General features: G+C 41.1%; 1 long non-coding RNA gene across 1 annotated transcript in view; it reads left to right on the top strand.

Moving 5' to 3' along the window:
* LOC141201382 (uncharacterized) overlaps positions 1-24,915 on the top strand; it is a 1,200,242-nt gene that overhangs the window by 314,618 nt on the left and 860,709 nt on the right. The window lies entirely within an intron of this gene.

Below are 24,915 nucleotides of genomic sequence, written 5' to 3' on the forward strand. Positions count from 1 at the left end.
TAAAATTCTTATATTTCCAGGAGGGATGACAGAGGAAGTGCTTAAAGTAGAGTTCTTACATTTCCAGGAGGGATTACAGAGGAAGTGCATAAAGTAAAATTCTTATATTTCCAGGAGGGATGACAGAGGAAGTGCATAAAGTAGAGTTCTTACATTTCCAGGAGGATTTACAGAGGAAGTGCAAAAAGTAAAGTTCTTACATTTCCAGGAGGGATTACAGAGGAAGTGCATAAAGTAGAGTTCTTACATTTCCAGGAGGGATTACAGAGGAAGTGCATAAAGAAAAGTTCTTACATTTCCAGGAGCAATTACAGAGGAAGTGCAGAAAGTAGAGTCCTTACATTTCAAGGAGGGATTACAGAGGAAGTGCATAAAGTAGAGTCCTTACATTTCCAGGAGGGATTACAGAGGAAGTGCAGAAAGTAGAGTCCTTACATTTCCAGGAGGGATTACAGAGGAAGTGCATAAAGTAAAGTTCTTACATTTCCAAGGGGAATTAAAGAGGAAGTGCAGAAAGTAGAGTCCTTACATTTCCAGGAGGGATGACAGAGGAAGTGCACAAAGTAGAGTCCTTACATTTCCAGGGGGAATTAAAGAGGAAGTGCACAAAGTAGAGTCCTTACATTTCCAGGGGGAATTAAAGAGGAAGTGCAGAAAGTAGAGTTCTTACACTTCCAGGAGGGATTACAGGGAATGTGCATAAAGTAAAGTTCTTACATTTTCAGGAGGGATTACAGAGGAAGTGCACAAAGTAGAGTCCTTACATTTCCAGGAGGATTTACAGAGGAAGTGCCTAAAGTAAAATTCTTACATTTCCAGGAGGGATTACAGAGGATGTGCATAAAGTAAAATTCTTACATTTCCAGGAGGGATTACAGAGGAAGTGCATAAAGTAAAGTTCTTACATTTCCAAGAGGAATTATACAGGAAATGCACAAAGTAGAGTTCTTACATTTCCAGGAGGGATTACAGGGGAAGTGCAGAAAGTAGAGTCCTTACATTTCCAGGAGGGATTGCAGAGAAAGTGCACAAAGTAGAGTTCTTACATTTCCAGGAATATTTACAGAGGAAGTGCAAAAAGTAAAGTTCTTACATTTCCAGGAGTATTTACAGAGGAAGTGCAGAAAGTAGAGTACTTACATTTCCAGGAGGATTTACAGAGGAAGTGCATAAAGTAAAATTCTTACATTTCCAGGAGGAATTACAGAGGAAGTGCAGAAAGTAGAGTCCTTACATTTCCAGGAGGGATTACAGAGGAAGTGCACAAAGTAGAGTTCTTACATTTTCAGGAGGGATTACAGGGGATGTGCACAAAGTAGAGTCCTTACATTTCCAGGAGGATTTACAGAGGAAGTGCATAAAGTAAAATTCTTATATTTCCAGGAGGGATGACAGAGGAAGTGCATAAAGTAGAGTTCTTACATTTCCAGGAGGATTTACAGAGGAAGTGCATAAAGTAGAGTTCTTACATTTCCAGGAGGGATTACAGAGGAAGTGCATAAAGGAAAGTTCTTACATTTCCAGGAGGGATTACAGAGGAAGTGCAGAAAGTAGAGTCCTTACATTTCCAGGAGGGATTACAGACGAAGTGCAAAAAGTAAAGTTCTTACATTTCCAGGAGGAATTACAGAGGAAGTGCAGAAAGTAAAGTTCTTACATTTCCAGGAGGGATTACAGAGGAAGTGCAGAAAGTAGAGTCCTTACATTTCCAGGGGGAATTAAAGAGGAAGGGCAGAAAGTAGAGTCCTTACATTTCCAGGAGGGATTACAGAGAAAGTGCACAAAGTAGAGTTCTTACATTTCCAGGAATATTTACAGTGGAAGTGCAAAAAGTAAAGTTCTTACATTTCCAGGAGGAATTACAGAGGAAGTGCAGAAAGTAGAGTCCTTACATTTCCAGGAGGGATTACAGAGGAAGTGCACAAAGTAGAGTTCTTACATTTCCAGGAGGGATTACGGAGGAAGTGCATAAAGGAAAGTTCTTACATTTCCAGGACGGATTACAGAGGAAGTGCAGAAAGTAAAATTCTTACATTTCCAGGAGGAATTACAGAGGGAGTGCAGAAAGTAGAGTCCTTACATTTCCAGGAGGGATTACAGAGGAAGTGCACAAAGTAGAGTTCTTACATTTCCAGGAGGGATTACAGAGGAAGTGCATAAAGGAAAGTTCTTACATTTCCAGGACGGATTACAGAGGAAGTGCATAAAGTAGAGTCCTTACATTTCCAGGAGGGATTACAGAGGAAGTGCAGAAAGTAGAGTCCTTACATTTCCAGGAGGGATTAAAGAGGAAGTGCAAAAAGTAAAGTTCTTACATTTCTAGGAGGAATTAAAGAGGAAATGCAGAAAGTAGAGTCCTTACATTTCCAGGGGGAATTAAAGAGGAAGTGCAGAAAGTAGAGTCCTTACATTTCCAGGAGGAATTACAGAGAAAGTGCACAAAGTAAAGTTCTTACATTTCCAGGAGTATTTACAGAGGAAGTGCATAAAGTAAAGTGTTTACATTTCCAGGGGAAATTAAAGAGGAAGTGCAGAAAGTAGAGTCCTTAAATTTCCAGGAGGGATTGCAGAGGAAATGCATAAAGTGAAAATCTTACATTTCCAGGAGGATTTACAGAGGAAGTGCAAAAAGTAAAGTTCTTACATTTCCAGGAGTAATTAAAGATTAAGTGCACAATGTAGAGTTCTTACATTTCCAGGAGGATTTACAGAGGAAGTGCATAAAGTAAAATTCTTACATTTCCAGGAGGGATTACAGAGGAAGTGCATAAAGTAAAATTCTTACATTTCCAGGAGGGATTACAGAGGAAGTGCATATAGTAAAGTTCTTACATTTCCAGGAGTATTTACAGAGGAAGTGCACAAAGTAGAGTCCTTACATTTCCAGGAGGATTTACAGAGGAAGTGCACAAAGTAAAATTCTTATATTTCCAGGAGGGATGACAGAGGAAGTGCATAAAGTAGAGTCCTTACATTTCCAGGAGGGATTACAGAGGAAGTGCATAAAGTAAAATTCATATATTTCCAGGAGGGATGACAGAGGAAGTGCATAAAGTAGAGTTCTTACATTTCCAGGAGGATTTACAGAGGAAGTGCAAAAAGTAAAGTTCTTACATTTCCAGGAGGGATTACAGAGGAAGTGCATAAAGTAGAGTTCTTACATTTCCAGGAGGGATTACAGAGGAAGTGCATAAAGAAAAGTTCTTACATTTCCAGGAGGGATTACAGAGGAAGTGCATAAAGTAGAGTCCTTACATTTCCAGGAGGGATTACAGCGGAAGTGCATAAAGTAAAGTTCTTACATTTCCAAGGGGAATTAAAGAGCAAGTGCAGAAAGTAGAGTCCTTATATTTCCAGGAGGGATGACAGAGGAAGTGCACAAAGTAGAGTCCTTACATTTCCAGGGGGAATTAAAGAGGAAGTGCAGAAAGTAGGGTTCTTACATTTCCAGGAGGATTTACAGAGGAAGTGCACAAAGTAGAGTCCTTACATTTCCAGGGGGAATTAAAGAGGAAGTGCAGATAGTAGAGTTCTTACATTTCCAGGAGGGATTACAGGGGATGTGCATAAAGTAAAGTTCTTACATTTTCAGGAGGGATTACAGAGGTAGTGCACAAAGTAGAGTCCTTACATTTCCAGGAGGATTTACAGAGGAAGTGCCTAAAGTAAAATTCTTACATTTCCAGGAGGGATTACAGAGGATGTGCATAAAGTAAAATTCTTACATTTCCAGGAGGAATTAAAGAGGAAGTGCATAAAGTAAAGTTCTTACATTTCCAGGAGGAATTATACAGGAAATGCACAAAGTAGAGTTCTTACATTTCCAGGAGGAATTACAGGGGAAGTGCAGAAAGTAGAGTCCTTACATTTCCAGGAGGGATTACAGAGAAAGTGCACAAAGTAGAGTTCTTACATTTCCAGGAATATTTACAGAGGAAGTGCAAAAAGTAAAGTTCTTACATTTCCAGGAATATTTACAGAGGAAGTGCAAAAAGTAAAGTTCTTACATTTCCAGGAATATTTACAGAGGAAGTGCAGAAAGTAAAGTTCTTACATTTCCAGGAGGGATTACAGAGGAAGTGCAGAAAGTAGAGTCCTTACATTTCCATCGGGAATTACAGAGGAAGTGCAGAAAGTAAAGTTCTTACATTTCCAGGAGGGATTACAGAGGCAGTGCATAAAGTAGAGTTCTTACATTTCCAGGAGGAATTACAAAGGAAGTGCATAAAGTAAAGTTCTTACATTTCCAGGAGGGATTACAGAGGAAGTGCGTAAAGTAAAGTTCTTACATTTCCAGGGGGAATTACAGATGAAGTGCAGAAAGTAGAGTCCTTACATTTCCAGGTTGAATTACAGAGGAAGTGCAGAAAGTAGAGTTCTTACATTTCCAGGAGGGATTACAGAGGAAGTGCATAAAGTAGAGTTCTTACATTTCCAGGAGGGATTACAGAGGAAGTGCATAAAGTTCTTACATTTCCAGGAGTAATTAAAGAGGAAGTGCACAAAGTAGAGTCCTTACATTTCCAGGGGAAATTACAGAGGAAGTGCAGAAAGTAAAGTTCTTACATTTCCAGGAGGGATTAGAGAGGATGTGCACAAAGTAGAGTTCTTACATTTCCAGGAGGAATTACAGAGGAAGTGCACAAAGTAGAGTTCTTACATTTCCAGGAGGGATTACAGAGGAAGTGCACAAAGTAAAGTTCTTACATTTTCAGGGGGAATTAAAGAGGAAGTGCATAAAGTTCTTACATTTCCAGGAGGATTTACAGAGGAAGTGCATGAAGTAAAGTTCTTACATTTCCAGGAGGGATTACAGAGGAAGTGTATAAAGTAAAGTTCTTACATTTCCAGGAGTAATTAAAGAGTAAATGTGCAAAGTAGAGTTCTTACATTTCCAGGAGGGATTACATAGGAAGTGCATAAAGTTCTTACATTTCTAGGAGGGATTACAGAGGAAGTACATAAAGTTCTTACATTTCCAGGAGGGATTACAGAGGAAGTGCACAAAGTAGAGTTCTTACATTTCCCAGAGGGATTACAGAGGAAGTGCACAAAGTAGAGTTCTTACATTTCCAGGAGTGATTACAGAGGAAGTGCACAAAGTAGAGTTCTTACATTTCCAGGAATATTTACAGAGGAAGTGCAAAAAGTAAAGTTCTTACATTTCCAGGATTATTTACAGAGGAAGTGCATAAAGTAAAGTGCTTACATTTCCAGGGGGAATTAAAGAGGAAGTGCAGAAATTAGAGTCCTTAAATTTCCAGGAGGGATTACAGAGGAAGTGCAGAAAGTAGAGTTCTTACATTTCCAGGAGGATTTACAGAGGAAGTGCATAAAGTAAAATTCTTACATTTCCAGGAGGAATTACAGAGGAAGTGCACAAAGTAGAGTTCTTACATTTCCAGGAGGGATTACAGAGGAAGTGCATAAAGTAGAGTTCTTACATTTCCAGGAGGGATTACAGAGGAAGTGCAGAAAGTAGAGTCCTTACAGTTCCAGGAGGGATTACAGAGGAAGTGCATAAAGTAAAGTTCTTACATTTCCAAGTGGAATTAAAGAGGAAGTGTAGAAAGTAGAGTCCTTACATTTCCAGGAGGGATGACAGAGGAAGTGCACAAAGTAGAGTTCTTACATTTCCAGGAGGGATTACAGAGTAAGTGCATGAAGTAAAGTTCTTACATTTCCAGGAGGAATTATACAGGAAATGCACAAAGTAGAGTTCTTACATTTCCAGGAGGGATTACAGAGGAAGTGCAGAAATTAGAGTCCTTACTTTTCCAGGAGGATTTACAGAGGAAGTGCATGAAGTAGAGTTCTTACATTTCCAGGAGGATTTACAGAGGAAGTGCACAAAGTAGAGTCCTTACATTTCCAGGGGGAATTAAAGAGGAAGTGCAGAAAGTAGAGTTCTTACATTTCCAGGAGGGATTACAGGGGATGTGCATAAAGTAAAGTTCTTACATTTTCAGGAGGGATTACAGAGGAAGTGCATATAGTAAAGTTCTTACATTTCCAGGAGTATTTACAGAGGAAGTGCACAAAGTAGAGTCCTTACATTTCCAGGAGGATTTACAGAGGAATTGCACAAAGTAAAGTTCTTACATTTCCAGGAGAGATTGCAGGGGATGTGCACAAAGTAGAGTCCTTACATTTCCAGGAGGAATTAAAGAGGAAGTGCAGAAAGTAGAGTCCTTACATTTCCAGGAGGAATTAAAGAGGAAGTGCAGAAAGTAGAGTCCTTATATTTCCAGGGGGAATTAAAGAGGAAGTACAGAAAGTAGAGTCCTTACATTTCCAGGAATATTTACAGAGGAAGTGCAAAAAGTAAAGTTCTTACATTTCCAGGAGTATTTACAGAGGAAGTGCATAAAGTAAAGTGCTTACATTTCCAGGGGGAATTAAAGAGGAAGTGCAGAAAGTAGAGTCCTTATATTTCCAGGAGGGTGTACAGAGGAAGTGCAGAAAGTAGAGTTCTTACATTTCCAGGAGGATTTACAGAGGAAGCTCATAAAGTAAAATTCTTACATTTCCAGGAGGAATTACAGAGGAAGTGCAGAAAGTAGAGTCCTTACATTTCCAGGAGGGATTACAGAGGAAGTGCACAAAGTAGAGTTCTTACATTTCCAGGAATATTTACAGAGGAAGTGCAAAAAGTAAAGTTCTTACATTTCCAGGATTATTTACAGAGGAAGTGCATAAAGTAAAGTGCTTACATTTCCAGGGGGAATTAAAGAGGAAGTGCAGAAATTAGAGTCCTTAAATTTCCAGGAGGGATTACAGAGGAAGTGCAGAAAGTAGAGTTCTTACATTTCCAGGAGGATTTACAGAGGAAGTGCATAAAGTAAAATTCTTACATTTCCAGGAGGAATTACAGAGGAAGTGCAGAAAGTAGAGTCCTTACATTTCCAGGAGGGATTACAGAGTAAGTGCACAAAGTAGAGTTCTTACATTTCCAGGAGGGATTACAGGGGATGTGCACAAAGTAGAGTCCTTACATTTCCAGGAGGAATTAAAGAGGAAGTGCAGAAAGTAGAGTCCTTTCATTTCCAGGAGGAATTAAAGAGGAAGTGCAGAAAGTAGAGTCCTTACATTTCCAGGGGGAATTAAAGAGGAAGTGCAGAAAGTAGAGTCCTTACATTTCCAGGAGGGATTACAGAGAAAGTTCACAAAGTAGAGTTCTTACATTTCCAGGAATATTTACAGAGGAAGTGCATAAAGTAAAGTGCTTACATTTCCAGGGGGAATTAAAGAGGAAGTGCAGAAAGTAGAGTCCTTAAATTTCCAGGAGGAATTACAGAGGAAGTGCAGAAAGTAGAGTTTTTACATTTCCAGGAGGATTTACAGAGGAAGTGCATAAAGTAAAATTCTTACATTTCCAGGAGGAATTACAGAGGAAGTGCAGAAAGTAGAGTCCTTACATTTCCAAGAGGGATTACAGAGGAAGTGCACAAAGTAGACTTCTTACATTTCCAGGAGGGATTACAGGGGATGTGCACAAAGTAGAGTCCTTACAATTCCAGGAGGATTTACAGAGGAAGTGCATAAAGTTAAGTTCTTACATTTCCAGGGGGAATTAAAGAGGAAATGCAGAAAGTAGAGTCTTTTTATTTCCAGGAGGGATTACAGAGGAAGTGCACAAGGTAGAGTTCTTATATTTCCAGGAGGGATTACAGAGGAAGTGCACAAAGTAGGAGTTCTTACATTTCCAGGAGGGATTACAGAGGAAGTGCACAAAGTAGAGTTCTTACATTTCCTGGAGGGATTACAGAGGAAGTGTATGAAGTAAAGTTCTTACATTTCCAGGAGGGATTACAGAGGAAGTGTATAAAGTAAAATTCTTACATTTCCAGGAGTAATTAAAGAGGAAATGCACAAAATAGAGTCCTTACATTTCCAGGGGGAATTACAGAGGAAGTGCAGAAAGTAGAGTTCTTACATTTCCAGGAGGGATTACAGAGGAAGTGCATAAATTAGAGTCCTTACATTTCCAGGAGGATTTACAGAGGAAGTGCATAAAGTTCTTACATTTCCAGGAGGATTTACAGAGAAAGTGCATAAAGTAAAGTTCTTACATTTCCAGGAGGTATTACAGAGGAAGTGCACAAAGTAGAGTCCTTACATTTCCAGGGGGAATTACAGAGGAAGTGCAGAAAGTAAAGTTCTTACATTTCCAGGAGGGATTACAGAGGAAGTGCATAAAGTAGAGTTCTTACATTTCCAGGAGGGATTACTGAGGAAGTGCATAAAGTTAAGTTCTTACATTTCCAGGAGTAATTAAAGAGGAAGTGCACAAAGTAGAGTCCTTACATTTCCAGGGGGAATTACAGAGGAAGTGCAGAAAGTAAAGTTCTTACATTTCCAGGAGGGATTACAGAGGAAGTGCACAAAGTAGAGTTCTTACATTTCCAGGAGGGATTACAGAGGAAGTGCACAAAGTAGAGTTCTTACATTTCCAGGAGGGATTACAGAGGAAGTGCACAAAGTAGAGTTCTTACATTTCCAGGAGGGATTACAGAGGAAGTGCATAAAGTAAAGTTCTTACATTTCCAGGGGGAATCAAAGAGGAAGTGCACAAAGTACAGTCCTTACATTTCCAGGAGGATTTACAGAGGAAGTGCATAAAGTTCTTACATTTCCAGGAGGATTTACAGAGGAAGTGCATAAAGTAAAGTTCTTACATTTCCAGGAGGGAATACAGAGGAAGTGCATAAAGTAAAGTTCTTACATTTCCAGGGGGAATTAAAGAGCAAGTGCATGAAGTAAAGTTCTTACATTTCCAGGAGGGATTACAGAGGAAGTGCACAAAGTAGAGTACTTACATTTCCAGGGGGAATTACAGAGGAAGTGCAGAAAGTAAAGTTCTTACATTTCCAGGAGGGATTACATAGGAAGTGCATAGAGTAGAGTTCTTACATTTCCAGGAGGGATTACAGAGGAAGTCCATAAAGTTCTTACATTTCCAGGAAGATTTACAGAGGAAGTGCATAAAGTAAAGTTCTTACATTTCCAGGAGGGATTACAGAGGAAGTGTATAAAGTAAAGTTCTTACATTTCCAGGAGTAATTAAAGAAGAAATGCACAAAGTAGAGTCCTTACATTTCCAGGGGGAATTACAGAGGAAGTGCAGAAAGTAAAGTTCTTAGATTTCCAGGAGGGATTACAGAGGAAGTGCATTAAGTTAAGTTCTTACAATTCCAGGAGTAATTAAAGAGGAAGTGCACAAAGTAGAGTCCTTACATTTCCAGGAGAGATTACAGAGGAAGTACACAAAGTAGAGTTTTTACATTTCCTGGAGGGATTACAGAGGAAGTGGATAAAGTTAAGTTCTTACATTTCCTGGAGTAATTAAAGAGGAAGTGCACAAAGTAGAGTCCTTACATTTCCAGGAGGGATTACAGACAAAGTGCACAAAGTAGATTTCTTACATTTCCTGGAGGGATTACAGAGGAAGTGCATAAAGTAAAGTTCTTACATTTCCAGGGGCAATTAAAGAGGAAGTGCACAAATTAGAGTCCTTATATTTCCAGGAGCATTTCCAGAGGAAGTGCATAAAGTTCTTACATTTCCAGGAGGATTTACAGAGGAAGTGCATAAAGTAAAGTTCTTACATTTCCAAGAGGGATTACAGAGGAAGTGCATAAAGTAAAGTTCTTACATTTCCAGGGGGAATTACAGAGGAAGTGCAGAAAGTAAAGTTCTTACATTTCCAAGAGGGATTACAGAGGAAGTGCATAAAGTAGAGTTCTTACATTTCCAGGAGGGATTACAGAGGAAGTGCATAAAGTAAAGTTCTTACATTTCCAGGAGGGATTACAGAGGAAGTACATAAAGTAGAGTTCTTACATTTCCAGGAGGGATTACAGAGGAAGTGCATAAAGTTAAGTTCTTACATTTCCAGGATTAATTAAAGATGAAGTGCATAAAGTAGAGTTCTTACATTTCCAAGAGGGATTACAGAGGAAGTGCATAAAGTAGAGTTCTTACATTTCCAGGAGGGATTACAGAGGAAGTGCATAAAGTAAAGTTCTTACATTTCCAGGAGGGATTACAGAGGAAGTACATAAAGTAGAGTTCTTACATTTCCAGGAGGGATTACAGAGGAAGTGCATAAAGTAAAGTTCTTACATTTCCAGGGGGAATTAAAGAGGAAGTGCACAAAGTAGAGTCCTTACATTTCCAGGAGGATTTACAGAGGAAGTGCAGAAAGTAAAGTTCTTACATTTCCAGGAGGGATTACAGAGGAAGTGCAGAAAGTAGAGTCCTTACATTTCCATCGGGAATTACAGAGGAAGTGCAGAAAGTAAAGTTCTTACATTTCCAGGAGGGATTACAGAGGCAGTGCATAAAGTAGAGTTCTTACATTTCCAGGAGGAATTACAAAGGAAGTGCATAAAGTAAAGTTCTTACATTTCCAGGAGGGATTACAGAGGAAGTGCATAAAGTAAAGTTCTTACATTTCCAGGAGGGATTACAGAGGAAGTGCATAAAGTTCTTACATTTCCAGGAGTAATTAAAGAGGAAGTGCACAAAGTAGAGTCCTTACATTTCCAGGGGAAATTACAGAGGAAGTGCAGAAAGTAAAGTTCTTACATTTCCAGGAGGGATTACAGAGGATGTGCACAAAGTAGAGTTCTTACATTTCCAGGAGGAATTACAGAGGAAGTGCACAAAGTAGAGTTCTTACATTTCCAGGAGGGATTACAGAGGAAGTGCACAAAGTAAAGTTCTTACATTTTCAGGGGGAATTAAAGAGGAAGTGCATAAAGTTCTTACATTTCCAGGAGGATTTACAGAGGAAGTGCATGAAGTAAAGTTCTTACATTTCCAGGAGGGATTACAGAGGAAGTGTATAAAGTAAAGTTCTTACATTTCCAGGAGTAATTAAAGAGTAAATGTGCAAAGTAGAGTTCTTACATTTCCAGGAGGGATTACATAGGAAGTGCATAAAGTTCTTACATTTCCAGGAGGGATTACAGAGGAAGTACATAAAGTTCTTACATTTCCAGGAGGGATTACAGAGGAAGTGCACAAAGTAGAGTTCTTACATTTCCCAGAGGGATTACAGAGGAAGTGCACAAAGTAGAGTTCTTACATTTCCAGGAGTGATTACAGAGGAAGTGCACAAAGTAGAGTTCTTACATTTCCAGGAGGGATTACAGAGGAAGTGCCCAAAGTAGAGTTCTTACATTTCCAGGAGGGATTACAGAGGAAGTGCACAAAGTAGAGTTCTTACGTTTCCAGGAGGGATTACAGAGTAAGTGCACAAAGTAGAGTTCTTACATTTCCAGGAGGATTTACAGAGGAAGTGCATAAAGTTCTTACATTTCCAGGAGGATTTACAGAGGAAGTGCATAAAGTAAAGTTCTTACATTTCCAGGAGGGATTACAGAGGAAGTGCATAAAGTAAAGTTCTTACATTTCCAGGAGGGATTACAGAGGAAGTGCATAAAGTAAAGTTCTTACATTTCCAGGGGGAATTAAAGAGGAAGTGCATAAAGTAAAGTTCTTACATTTCCAGGAGGGATTACAGAGGAAGTGCACAAAGTAGAGTCCTTACATTTCCAGGGGGAATTACAGAGAAAGTGCAGAAAGTAAAGTTCTTACATTTCCTGGAGGGATTACAGAGGAAGTGCAGAAAGTAGAGTTCTTACATTTCCAGGAGGGATTACAGAGGAAGTGCAGAAAGTTAAGTTCTTACATTTCCAGGAGTAATTAAAGAGGAAGTGCACAAAGTAGAGTTCTTACATTTCCAGGGGGAATTACAGAGGAAGTGCACAAAGTAGAGTTCTTAAATTTCCAGGAGGGATTACAGAGGAAGTGCATAAAGTAAAGTTCTTACATTTCCAGGGGGAACTAAAGAGGAAGTGCACAAAGTAGAGTCCTTACATTTCCAGGAGGATTTACAGAGGAAGTGCATAAAGTTCTTACATTTCCAGGAGGATTTACAGAGGAAGTGCATAAAGTAAAGTTCTTACATTTCGAGGAGGGATTACCGAGGAAGTGTATAAAGTAAAGTTCTTACATTTCCAGGAGTAATTAAAGAGGAAATGCACAAAGTAGAGTCCTTACATTTCCAGGGGGAATTACAGAGGAAGTACAGAAAGTAAAGTTCTTACATTTCCAGAAGGGATTACAGAGGAAGTGCAGAAAGTAGAGTCCTTACATTTCCATCGGGAATTACAGAGGAAGTGCAGAAAGTAAAGTTCTTACATTTCCATGAGGGATTACAGAGGCAGTGCATAAAGTAAAGTTCTTACATTTCCAGGAGGGATTACAGAGGAAGTGCATAAAGTAAAGTTCTTACATTTCCAGGGGGAATTACAGATGAAGTGCAGAAAGTAGAGTCCTTACATTTCCAGGGGGAATTACAGAGGAAGTGCATAAAGTAGAGTTCTTACATTTCCAGGAGGGATTACAGAGGAAGTGCATAAAGTTCTTACATTTCCAGGAGTAATTAAAGAGGAAGTGCACAAAGTAGAGTCCTTACATTTCCAGGGGAAATTACAGAGGAAGTGCAGAAAGTAAAGTTCTTACATTTCCAGGAGGGATTACAGAGGAAGTGCACAAAGTAGAGTTCTTACATTTCCAGGAAGAATTACAGAGGAAGTGCACAAAGTAGAGTTCTTACATTTCCAGGAGGGATTACAGAGGAAGTGCACAAAGTAAAGTTCTTACATTTTCAGGGGGAATTAAAGAGGAAGTGCATAAAGTTCTTACATTTCCAGGAGGATTTACAGAGGAAGTACATAAAGTAAAGTTCTTACATTTCCAGGAGGGATTACAGAGGAAGTGTATAAAGTAAAGTTCTTACATTTCCAGGAGTAATTAAAGAGTAAATGTACAAAGTAGAGTCCTTACATTTCCAGGGGGAATTACAGAGGAAGTGCATAAAGTAGAGTTCTTACATTTCCAGGAGGGATTACAGAGGAAGTACATAAAGTTCTTACATTTCCAGGAGGGATTACAGAGGAAGTGCCCAAAGTAGAGTTCTTACATTTCCAGGAGGGATTACAGAGGAAGTGCACAAAGTAGAGTTCTTACATTTCCAGGAGGGATTACAGAGTAAGTGCACAAAGTAGATTTCTTACATTTCCAGGAGGATTTACAGAGGAAGTGCATAAAGTTCTTACATTTCCAGGAGGATTTACAGAGGAAGTGCATAAAGTAAAGTTCTTACATTTCCAGGAGGGATTACACAGGAAGTGCATAAAGTAAAGTTCTTACATTTCCAGGGGGAATTAAAGAGGAAGTGCATGAAGTAAAGTTCTTACATTTCCAGGAGGGATTACAGAGGAAGTGCATAAAGTAGAGTTCTTACATTTCCAGGAGGGATTACAGAGGAAGTGCATAAAGTAAAGTTCTTACATTTCCAGGGGGAATTAAAGAGAAAGTGCACAAAGTAAAGTTCTTACATTTCCAGGAGGGATTACAGAGGAAGTGCACAAAGTAGAGTTCTTACATTTCCAGGAGGGATTACAGAGGAAGTGCACAAAGTAGAGTTCTTACATTTCCAGGAGGGATTACAGAGGAAGTGCATAAAGTAAAGTTCTTACATTTCCAGGGGGAATTAAAGAGGAAGTGCACAAAGTAGAGTCCTTACATTTCCAGGAGGATTTACAGAGGAAGTACATAAAGTTCTTACATTTCCAGGAGGATTTACAGAGGAAGTGCATAAAGTAAAGTTCTTACTTTTCCAGGAGAGATTACAGAGGAAGTGCATAAAGTAAAGTTCTTACATTTCCAGGAGGATTTACAGAGGAAGTGCATAAAGTAAAGTTCTTACATTTCCAGGAGGATTTACAGAGGAAGTGCATAAAGTAAAGTTCTTACATTTCCAGGAGGGATTACAGAGGAAGTGCACAAAGTAGAGTTCTTACATTTCCAGGAAGAATTACAGAGGAAGTGCACAAAGTAGAGTTCTTACATTTCCAGGAGGGATTACAGAGGAAGTGCACAAAGTAAAGTTCTTACATTTTCAGGGGGAATTAAAGAGGAAGTGCATAAAGTAAAGTTCTTACATTTCCAGGTGGAATTAAAGAGGAAGTGCACCAAGTAGAGTCCTTACATTTCCAGGAGGATTTACAGAGGAAGTGCATAAAGTTCTTACATTTCCAGGAGGATTTACAGACTAAGTGCATAAAGTAAAGTTCTTACTTTTCCAGGGGGAATTACAGAGGAAGTGCATAAAGTTAAGTTCTTACATTTCCAGGAGTAATTAAAGAGGATGTGCACAAAGTAGAGTCCTTACATTTCCAGGGGGAATTACAGAGGAAGTGCAGAAAGTAAAGTTCTTACATTTCCATCGGGAATTACAGAGGAAGTGCAGAAAGTAAAGTTCTTACATTTCCAGGAGGGATTACAGAGGCAGTGCATAAAGTAAAGTTCTTACATTTCCAGGAGGGATTACAGAGGAAGTACATACAGTTCTTACATTTCCAGGAGGGATTACAGAGGAAGTGCCCAAAGTAGAGTTCTTACATTTCCAGGAGGGATTACAGAGGAAGTGCACAAAGTAGAGTTCTTACATTTCCAGGAGGGATTACAGAGTAAGTGCACAAAGTAGATTTCTTACATTTCCAGGAGGATTTACAGAGGAAGTGCATAAAGTTCTTACATTTCCAGGAGGATTTACAGAGGAAGTGCATAAAGTAAAGTTCTTACATTTCTAGGAGGGATTACACAGGAAGTGCATAAAGTAAAGTTCTTACATTTCCAGGGGGAATTAAAGAGGAAGTGCATAAAGTAAAGTTCTTACATTTCCAGGAGGGATTACAGAGGAAGTGCATGAAGTAAAGTTCTTACATTTCCAGGGGGAATTAAAGAGGAAGTGCACAAAGTAGAGTTCTTACATTTCCAGGAGGGATTACAGAGGAAGTGCATAAAGTAGAGTTCTTACATTTCCAGGAGGGATTACAGAGGAAGTGCATAAAGTAGAGTTCTTACATTTCCAGGAGGGATTACAGAGGAAGTGCATAAAGTAAAGTTCTTACATTTCCAGGGGGAATTAAAGAGGAAGTGCACAAAGTAGAGTCCTTACATTTCCAGGAGGATTTACAGAGGAAGTGTATAAAGTTCTTACATTTCCAGGAGGATTTACAGAGGAAGTGCATAAAGTAAAGTTCTTACATTTCCAGGAGGGATTACACAGGAAGTGCATAAAGTAAAGTTCTTACATTTCCAGGGGGAATTAAAGAGGAAGTGCATAAAGTAAAGTTCTTACATTTCCAGGAGGGATTACAGAGGAAGTGCATAAAGTAGAGTTCTTACATTTCCAGGAGGGATTACGGAGGAAGTGCATAAAGTAAAGTTCTTACATTTCCAGGGGGAATTAAAGAGAAAGTGCACAAAGTAAAGTTCTTACATTTCCAGGAGGGATTACAGAGGAAGTGCACAAAGTAGAGTTCTTACATTTCCAGGAGGGATTACAGAGGAAGTGCACAAAGTAGAGTTCTTACATTTCCAGGAGGGATTACAGAGGAAGTGCATAAAGTAAAGTTCTTACATTTCCAGGGGGAATTAAAGAGGAAGTGCACAAAGTAGAGTCCTTACATTTCCAGGAGGATTTACAGAGGAAGTGCATAAAGTTCTTACATTTCCAGGAGGATTTACAGAGGAAGTGCATAAAGTAAAGTTCTTACTTTTCCAGGAGGGATTACAGTGGAAGTGCATAAAGTAAAGTTCTTACATTTCCAGGAGGATTTACAGAGGAAGTGCATAAAGTAAAGTTCTTACATTTCCAGGAGGATTTACAGAGGAAGTGCATAAAGTAAAGTTCTTACATTTCCAGGAGGGATTACAGAGGAAGTGCACAAAGTAGAGTCCTTACATTTCTAGGGGGAATTACAGAGGAAGTGCATAAAGTTAAGTTCTTACATTTCCAGGAGTAATTAAAGAGGATGTGCACAAAGTAGAGTCCTTACATTTCCAGGGGGAATTACAGAGGAAGTGCAGAAAGTAAAGTTCTTACATTTCCAGGAGGGATTACAGAGGAAGTGCAGAAAGTAGAGTCCTTACATTTCCATCGGGAATTACAGAGGAAGTGCAGAAAGTAAAGTTCTTACATTTCCAGGAGGGATTACAGAGGCAGTGCATAAAGTAAAGTTCTTACATTTCCAGGAGGGATTACAGAGGAAGTGCATAAATAAAGTTCTTACATTTCCAGGGGGAATTACAGATGAAGTGCAGAAAGTAGAGTCCTTACATTTCCAGGGGGAATTACAGAGGAAGTGAATAAAGTAGAGTTCTTACATTTCCAGGAGGGATTACAGAGGAAGTGCATAAAGTAGAGTTCTTACATTTCCAGGAGGGATTACAGAGGAAGTGCATAAAGTTCTTACATTTCCAGGAGTAATTAAAGAGGAAGTGCACAAAGTAGAGTCCTTACATTTCCATGGGAAATTACAGAGGAAGTGTATATAGTAAAGTTCTTACATTTCCAGGAGTAATTAAAGAGTAAATGTACAAAGTAGAGTCCTTACATTTCCAGGGGGAATTACAGAGGAAGTGCATATAGTAGAGTTCTTACATTTCCAGGAGGGATTACAGAGGAAATGCATAAAGATCTTACATTTCCAGGAGGGATTACAGAGGAAGTACATAAAGTACTTACATTTCCAGGAGGGATTACAGAGGAAGTGCCCAAAGTAGAGTTCTTACATTTCCAGGAGGGATTACAGAGGAAGTGCACAAAGTAGAGTTCTTACATTTCCAGGAGGGATTACAGAGTAAGTGCACAAAGTAGAGTTCTTACATTTCCAGGAGGATTTACAGAGGAAGTGCAAAAAGTAAAGTTCTTACATTTCCAGGAGGGATTACAGAGGAAGTGCATAAAGTAGAGTTCTTACATTTCCAGGAGGGATTACAGAGGAAGTGCATAAAGAAAAGTTCTTACATTTCCAGGAGGGATTACAGAGGAAGTGCATAAAGTAGAGTCCTTACATTTCCAGGACGGATTACAGCGGAAGTGCATAAAGTAAAGTTCTTACATTTTCAAGGGGAATTAAAGAGGAAGTACAGAAAGTAGAGTCCTTACATTTCCAGGAGGGATGACAGAGGAAGTGCACAAAGTAGAGTCCTTACATTTCCAGGGGGAATTAAAGAGGAAGTGCAGAAAGTAGAGTTCTTACATTTCCAGGAGGATTTACAGAGGAAGTGCACAAAGTAGAGTCCTTACATTTCCAGGGGGAATTAAAGAGGAAGTGCAGAAAGTAGAGTTCTTACATTTCCAGGAGGGATTACAGGGGATGTGCATAAAGTAAAGTTCTTACATTTTCAGGAGGGATTACAGAGGTAGTGCACAAAGTAGAGTCCTTACATTTCCAGGAGGATTTACAGAGGAAGTGCCTAAAGTAAAATTCTTACATTTCCAGGAGGGATTACAGAGGATGTGCATAAAGTAAAATTCTTACATTACCAGGAGGGATTAAAGAGGAAGTGCATAAAGTAAAGTTCTTACATTTCCAGGAGGAATTATACAGGAAATGCACAAAGTAGAGTTCTTACATTTCCAGGAGGAATTACAGGGGAAGTGCAGAAAGTAGAGTCCTTACATTTCCAGGAGGGATTACAGAGAAAGTGCACAAAGTAGAGTTCTTACATTTCCAGGAATATTTACAGAGGAAGTGCAAAAAGTAAAGTTCTTACATTTCCAGGAGTATTTACAGAGGAAGTGCATAAAGTAAAGTGTGTACATTTCCAGGGGAAATTAAAGAGGAAGTGCAGAAAGTAGAGTCCTTACATTTCCAGGAGGGATGACAGAGGAAGTGCAGAAAGTAGAGTCCTTACATTTCCAGGAGGGATTACAGAGGAAGTGCACAAAGTAGAGTTCTTACATTTCCAGGAGGGATTACAGGGGATGTGCACAAAGTAGAGTCCTTACAATTCCAGGAGGATTTACAGAGGAAGTGCATAAAGTAAAATTCTTATATTTCCCGGAGGGATGACAGAGGAAGTGCATAAAGTAGAGTTCTTACATTTCCAGGAGGATTTACAGAGGAAGTGCATAAAGTAGAGTTCTTACATTTCCAGGAGGGATTACAGAGGAAGTGCATAAAGGAAAGTTCTTACATTTCCAGGAGGGATTACAGAGGAAGTGCAGAAAGTAGAGTCCTTGCTAGAGATGAGCGGTGTTCGACTAGAACTGTTCGCCAATCTCAAATTCGAGCTGTTTTGGGCGGTGTTCGAGTTGTTCGACGAACCCGAACGATTTGCAAAAAATTCGGCTGTTCGAGGTTATGTTCGATAACTGTTCGTGCACCAAAAGCGTGTCCTGCATGTCTGGCGCTATTTGGAGCACCAATCATGCAGGGATTGTCTGCCACTCACTGTAATGCCACAGCCATGGTGGTTGTGGCATTACAGTGATTGCCCAAATCGATGGGAACAGTGCCAACAGTGAAACATGAAAAGCCGGCAATTCAGCAGCGGCATACACCGGTACCCGACAATTTAGAACAGAAAGAATAGAGAATCACACATAGATTAGATAGATAGAAACATGTCAGCCACATATATATGAAGTACAGTGACAGTGTTGATTACTGTACTTGTCATTTAGTGTAAAGGATTTATAAAAAAAAATAATAGTGTTTTCGTGCACCGTCTCTTTAAAAAAGCCGGCCGGCAATTCAGCATCTGTACCCGACAATTTATAACAGAAAGAATAGAGCTTCACACATAGATTAGATAGATAGAAACATGTCAGTCACATATATATGAAGTACAGTGACAGTGTTGGTTACTGTACTTGTCATTTAGTGTTAAAATAAAGGATTTATTTAAAAAAAAATTGGCGTGGGATCCCCCATAATTTTAGTCTCTAGCGGAGGTTAAGCAGACGGCTGGGGCAGATGTTTGAAGCCTGGGAAGGGGTAATACCCACGGAGCTTCCCAGGCTACTAATATCAGCCCCCAGCTGAATGCCTAGCCTTTACTAGCTATTAAAATGGGGGACCCCCCAAAAAATTGACGTGGGGTCCCCCCTATTTTAATAGCTAGCAAAGGCTAGGCAGACAGCTGGGGGCTGATATTAATAGCCCAGGAAGGGTGCCATGAATATTGGCCCCCTCCTAGGCTAGAAACACCAGCCGTCAGCCGCCCCAGAAATGGCGCATCCATAGGATGCGCCAATTCTGGCACTTAGCCTCGCTCTTCCCACTGCCCTGTAGCGGTGGCAGTGGGGTAATAGGGCTGGGGTTGATGTCAGCTTATAATGCCAGCTGACATCAAGCCCAGGTTAGTAATGGAGAGGCGTCTATAAGACACCCCCATTACTAACCCCATAGTCAAAGTTAAAAAAACACACAAACACCCAGAATAAAGTCCTTTAATTGAAATAAAGACACAATTCTTTATTGTTCTAAATTAAACCATACTTACCGTCACGCCCATTCCAGCTGAAGCCAACGATCCCCTGCAATAAAAGAAAAATAATAAAGCAACATAATCCTTACCTTCCCATGGTTCCCACGACAGCTTCAGCTCTGCTACATCGAGATGACAGGCTGGACCGCAGCAGAAAGCTGCCATCCAGCCTGTCATCCCTCAGACACTGAGAAGCGCAGTCTTGCTTGCGCTCCTCAGCGTCTCTCTGTGACGGCATCCAGATGAGCCGAGTTCATGTCCAATGAACTCGGCTCACCTCATGCACGTCACTGACAGCGTGGGAAAATTCTCACGTTGAAGCGCTGAGTGCAGGAGAATTCTCCCACGCTGTCAGTGACGTGCATAAGGTGAGCTCATGTCCAATGAACTCAGCTCACCTCCTGCACGTCACTGACAGCGTGGGAGAATTCTCCTGCACTCAGCGCTTCAGCGTGAGAATTCTCCCACGCTGAAGCGCTGAGTGCAGGAGAATTTTCCCACGCTGTCAGTGACGTGCATAAGGTGAGCTCATGTCCAATGAACTCAGCTCACCTCCTGCACGTCACTGACAGCGTGGGAGAATTCTCCTGCACTCAGCGCTTCAGTGTGAGAATTCTCCGACGCTGAAGCTCTGAGTGCAGGAGAATTTTCCCACGCTGTCAGTGACGTGCATGAGGTGAGCCGAGTTCATTGGACATTAACTCGGCTCATCTGGATGCCCTCACAGAGAGACACTGTGGAGCGCAAGCAAGCCTGCGCTTCTCAGTGTCTGCGGGATGACAGGCTGGATGGCAGCGTTCTGCTGCGGTCCAGCCTGTCATCTCGATGTAGGAGAGCTGAAGCTGTCGTGGGAACCATGGAAAGGTAAGGATGAGGTTGCTTTATTATTTTTCTTTTATTGCAGGAGATCGTTGGCTTCAGCTGGAATGGGCGTGATGGTAAGTATGGTTTAATTTAGAACAATAAAGAATTGTGTGTTTATTTCAATTAAAGGACTTTATTCTGGGTGTTGTGTTTTTTTTAAATACTTTACTAGAAATTCATGGTGGTCAAGTCTAATATTGGCGTGACCCCATGAATTTTGGGCTTAGGGCCAGCTGATAATGCCAAGCTGGCCCTAACCCCTTTATTACCCAGTGAGCCACCGCATCAGGGCCCTGGATGAGTTGGGTACAGCGCCAGAAGATGGCGCTTCTATGAACGCGCCATTTTCCGGGGTGGCTGCGGACTGCAATTTGCAGCGGGGGTGGCCCAGAAAGCTTGGGTCTCCCTGCGCTGCGGATTCCAGCCCCCAGCTGCCTAGTTGTACCTGGCTGGACACAAAAACAGGGCGAAGCCCCACGTCAATTTTCTTTAAATTATTTCATGAAATAATTAAGAAAAAAAGGCCTTCCCTATATTGTTGTGTCCGGCCAGGTACAAATAGGCAGCTGGTGGTTGGGGGCAGCCCGTTCCTGCCTGCTGCACCTGACTAGACACAAATATAGTGCGAAGCCCCACGTAAATTTTTTTTTAATTATTTCATGAATTTCCTGAAATAATTTAAAAAAATTGAAGTGGGGCTTCGCACTATATTTGTGTCCAGCCAGGTACAGCAGGCAGGAACGGGCTGCCCCCAACCACCAGCTGCCTATTTGTACCTGGCTGGACACAACAATATAGGGAAGGCCTTTTTTTCTTAATTATTTCATGAATTTCATGAAATAATTAAAAAAAATTTAAGTGGGGCTTCGCACTATATTTCTGTCCAGCCAGGTACAGCAGGCAGGAACGGGCTGCCCCCAACCACCAACTGACTATTTGTACCTGGCCGGACACAACAATATAGGGAAGCCCTTTTTTTCTTAATTATTTCATGAATTTCATGAAATAATTCAAAAAAAAATACGTGGGGCTTCGCCCTATTTTTGTGTCCAGCCAGGTACAACTAGGCAGCTGGGGGCTGGAATCTGCAGCGCAGGGAGGCCCAAGCTTTCTGGGCCCCCCCCCGCTGCAAATTGCAGTCCGCAGCCACCCCGGAAAATGGCGCGTTCATAGAAGCGCCATCTTCTGGCGCTGTACCCAACTCATCCAGGGCCCTGGTGCGGTGGCTCACTGGGTAATATAGGGGTTAGGGCCAGCTTGGTATTATCAGCTGGCCCCAAGCCCAAAATTCATGGGGTCACGCCAGTATTAGACATGACCGCCATGAATTTCTAGTAAAGTATTTAAAAAAAACACAACACCCAGAATAAAGTCCTTTAATTGAAATAAAGACACAATTCTTTATTGTTCTAAATTAAACTATACTTACCATCACGCCCATTCCAGCTGAAGCCAACGATCTCCTGCAATAAAAGAAAAATAATAAACCAACCTCATCCTTACCTTTCCATGGTTCCCACGACAGCTTCAGCTCTGCTACATCGAGATGACAGGCTGGACCGCAGCAGAACGCTGCCATCCAGCCTGTCATCCCGCAGACACTGAGAAGAGCAGGCATGCTTGCGCTCCTCAGTGTCTGGCTGTGACGGCATCCAGATGAGCCGAGGTCATGTCCAATGAACTCGGCTCACCTCATGCACGTCACTGACAGCGTGGGAAAATTCTCACGCTGAAGTGCTGAGTGCAGGAGAATTCTCCCACGCTGTCAGTGACGTGCATGAGGTGAGCTCATGTCCAATGAGCTCAGCTCACCTCATGCACCTCACTGACAGCGTGTGAAAATTCTCCTGCACTCAGCGCTTCAGCGTGAGAATTCTCCCACGCTGTAAGTGACGTGCATGAGGTGAGCCGAGTTCATTGGACATGACCTCGGCTCATCTTTATGCCGTCACAGAGAGACACTGTGGAGCGCAAGCAAGCCTGCGCTTCTCAGTGTCCGCGGGATGACAGGCTGGATGGCAGCGTTCTGCAGGTCCAGCCTGTCATCTCGATGTAGCAGAGCTGAAGCTGTCCTGGGAACCATGGAAAGGTAAGGATGATGTTGCTTTATTATTTTTCTTTTATTGCAGGAGATCGTTGGCTTCAGCTGGAATGGGCGTGACGGTAAGTATGGTTTAATTTAGAACAATAAATAATTGTGTCTTTATTTCAATTAAAGGACTTTATTCTGGGTGTTTGTGTTTTTTTGTAACTTTGACTATGGGGTTAGTAATGGGGGTGTCTTATAGACGCCTCTCCATTACTAACCTGGGCTTGATGTCAGCTGGCATTATAAGCTGACATCAACCCCAGCCCTATTACCCCACTGCCACCGCTACAGGGCAGTGGGAAGAGCGAGGCTAAGTGCCAGAATTGGCGCATCCTATGGATGCGCCATTTCTGGGGCGGCTGACGGCTGGTGTTTCTAGCCTGGGAGGGGGCCAATATTCATGGCACCCTTCCTGGGCTATTAATATCAGCCCCCAGCTGTCTGCCTAGCCTTTGCTAGCTATTAAAATAGGGGGGACCCCACGTCATTTTTTTTGAGGGGTCCTCCATTTTAATAGCTAGTAAAGGCTAGGTATTCAGCTGGGGGCTGATATTAGTAGCCTGGGAAGCTCCGTGGGTATTACCCCCTTCCCAGGCTTCAAACATCTGCCCCAGCCGTCTGCTTAACCTCCGCTAGAGACTAAAATTATGGGGGAACCCCACGCCAATTTTTATTTTAATAAATCCTTTATTTTAACACTAAATGACAAGTACAGTAACCAACACTATCACTGTACTTATTATATATGTGACTGACATGTTTCTATCTATCTAATCTATGTGTTATTCTCTATTCTTTCTGTTCTAAATTGTCGGGTACAGATGCTGAATTGCCGGCCGGCTTTTTTAAAGAGACGGTGCATGAAAACACTAATATTTTTTTTAATAAATCCTTTACACTAAATGACAAGTGCAGTAACCAACACTGTCACTGTGCTTCTTATATGTGTGACTGACATGTTTCTATCTATCTAATCTATGTGTGATGCTCTATTCCTTCTTGTCTAAATTGTCGGGTACCGGTGTATGCCGCTGCTGAATTTGCCGGCTGGCTTTTTTAAAGAGAGTGTCTTCTGAGCAGTTTGTCAGCTTTTGGACACCTTTGCAGGTGTTTTCTATGTGTTTCTATGTGTTTTTGTTTGCCTTCCATTGGTTTTAACGGTGTTCGACGGTGTTCTGCGAACAGTTCGACGAACAGTTCCTCGAACATCCCGGTGTTCGACGAACCGAACCGAACCCGAACACTACGGGGGTGGCTCAACACTAGTCCTTACATTTCCAGGAGGGATTACAGACGAAGTGCAAAAAGTAAAGTTCTTACATTTCCAGGAGGAATTAAAGAGGAAGTGCAGAAAGTAGAGTCCTTACATTTCCAGGGGGAATTAAAGAGGAAGGGCAGAAAGTAGAGTCCTTACATTTCCAGGAGGGATTACAGAGAAAGTGCACAAAGTAGAGTTCTTACATTTCCAGGAGGGATTACAGGGGATGTGCATAAAGTAAAGTTCTTACATCTTCAGGAGGGATTACAGAGGAAGTGCACAAAGTAGAGTCCTTACATTTCGAGGAGGATTTACAGAGGAAGTGCCTAAAGTAAAATTCTTACATTTCCAGGAGGGATTACAGAGGATGTGCATAAAGTAAAATTCTTTCATTTCCAGGAGGGATTACAGAGGAAGTGCATAAAGTAAAGTTCTTACATTTCCAGGAGAAATTATACAGGAAATGCACAAAGTAGAGTTCTTACATTTCCAGGAGGGATTACAGAGGAAGTGCAGAAAGTAGAGTTCTTACATTTCCAGGAGGGATTACAGGGGATGTGCACAAAGTAGAGTCCTTACATTTCCAGGAGGAATTAAAGAGGAAGGGCAGAAAGTAGAGTCCTTACATTTCCAGGAGGAATTAAAGAGGAAGTGCAGAAAGTAGAGTCCTTACATTTCCAGGAGGAATTAAAGAGGAAGTGCAGAAAGTAGAGTCCTTACATTTCCAGGAGGGATTACAGAGAAAGTGCACAAAGTAGAGTTCTTACATTTCCAGGAGGGATTACAGAGGAAGTGCACAAAGTAGAGTTCTTACATTTCCAGGAGGGATTACAGGGGATGTGCACAAAGTAGAGTCCTTACAATTCCAGGAGGATTTACAGAGGAAGTGCATAAAGTTAAGTTCTTACATTTCCAGGGGGAATTAAAGAGGAAGTGCAGAAAGTAGAGTCCTTGCATTTCCAGGAGGGATTATAGAGGAAGTGCAGAAAGTAGAGTTCTTACATTTCCAGGAGGATTTACAGAGGAAGTGCAAAAAGTAAAGTTCTTACATTTCCAGGAGGGATTACAGAGGAAGTGCATAAAGTAGAGTTCTTACATTTCCAGGAGGGATTACAGAGGAAGTGCATAAAGGAAAGTTCTTACATTTCCAGGAGGGATTACAGAGGAAGTGCATAAAGTAGAGTTCTTACATTTCCAGGAGGGATTACAGAGGAAGTGCAGAAAGTAGAGTCCTTACAGTTCCAGGAGGGATTACAGAGGAAGTGCATAAAGTAAAGTTCTTACATTTCCAAGTGGAATTAAAGAGGAAGTGTAGAAAGTAGAGTCCTTACATTTCCAGGAG

This window comes from Phyllobates terribilis, unplaced genomic scaffold, assembly GCF_046119375.1.
Source record: "Phyllobates terribilis strain yellow unplaced genomic scaffold, ASM4611937v1 Scaffold_110__1_contigs__length_5578470, whole genome shotgun sequence".
Taxonomy (NCBI): Eukaryota; Metazoa; Chordata; class Amphibia; order Anura; family Dendrobatidae; genus Phyllobates; species Phyllobates terribilis.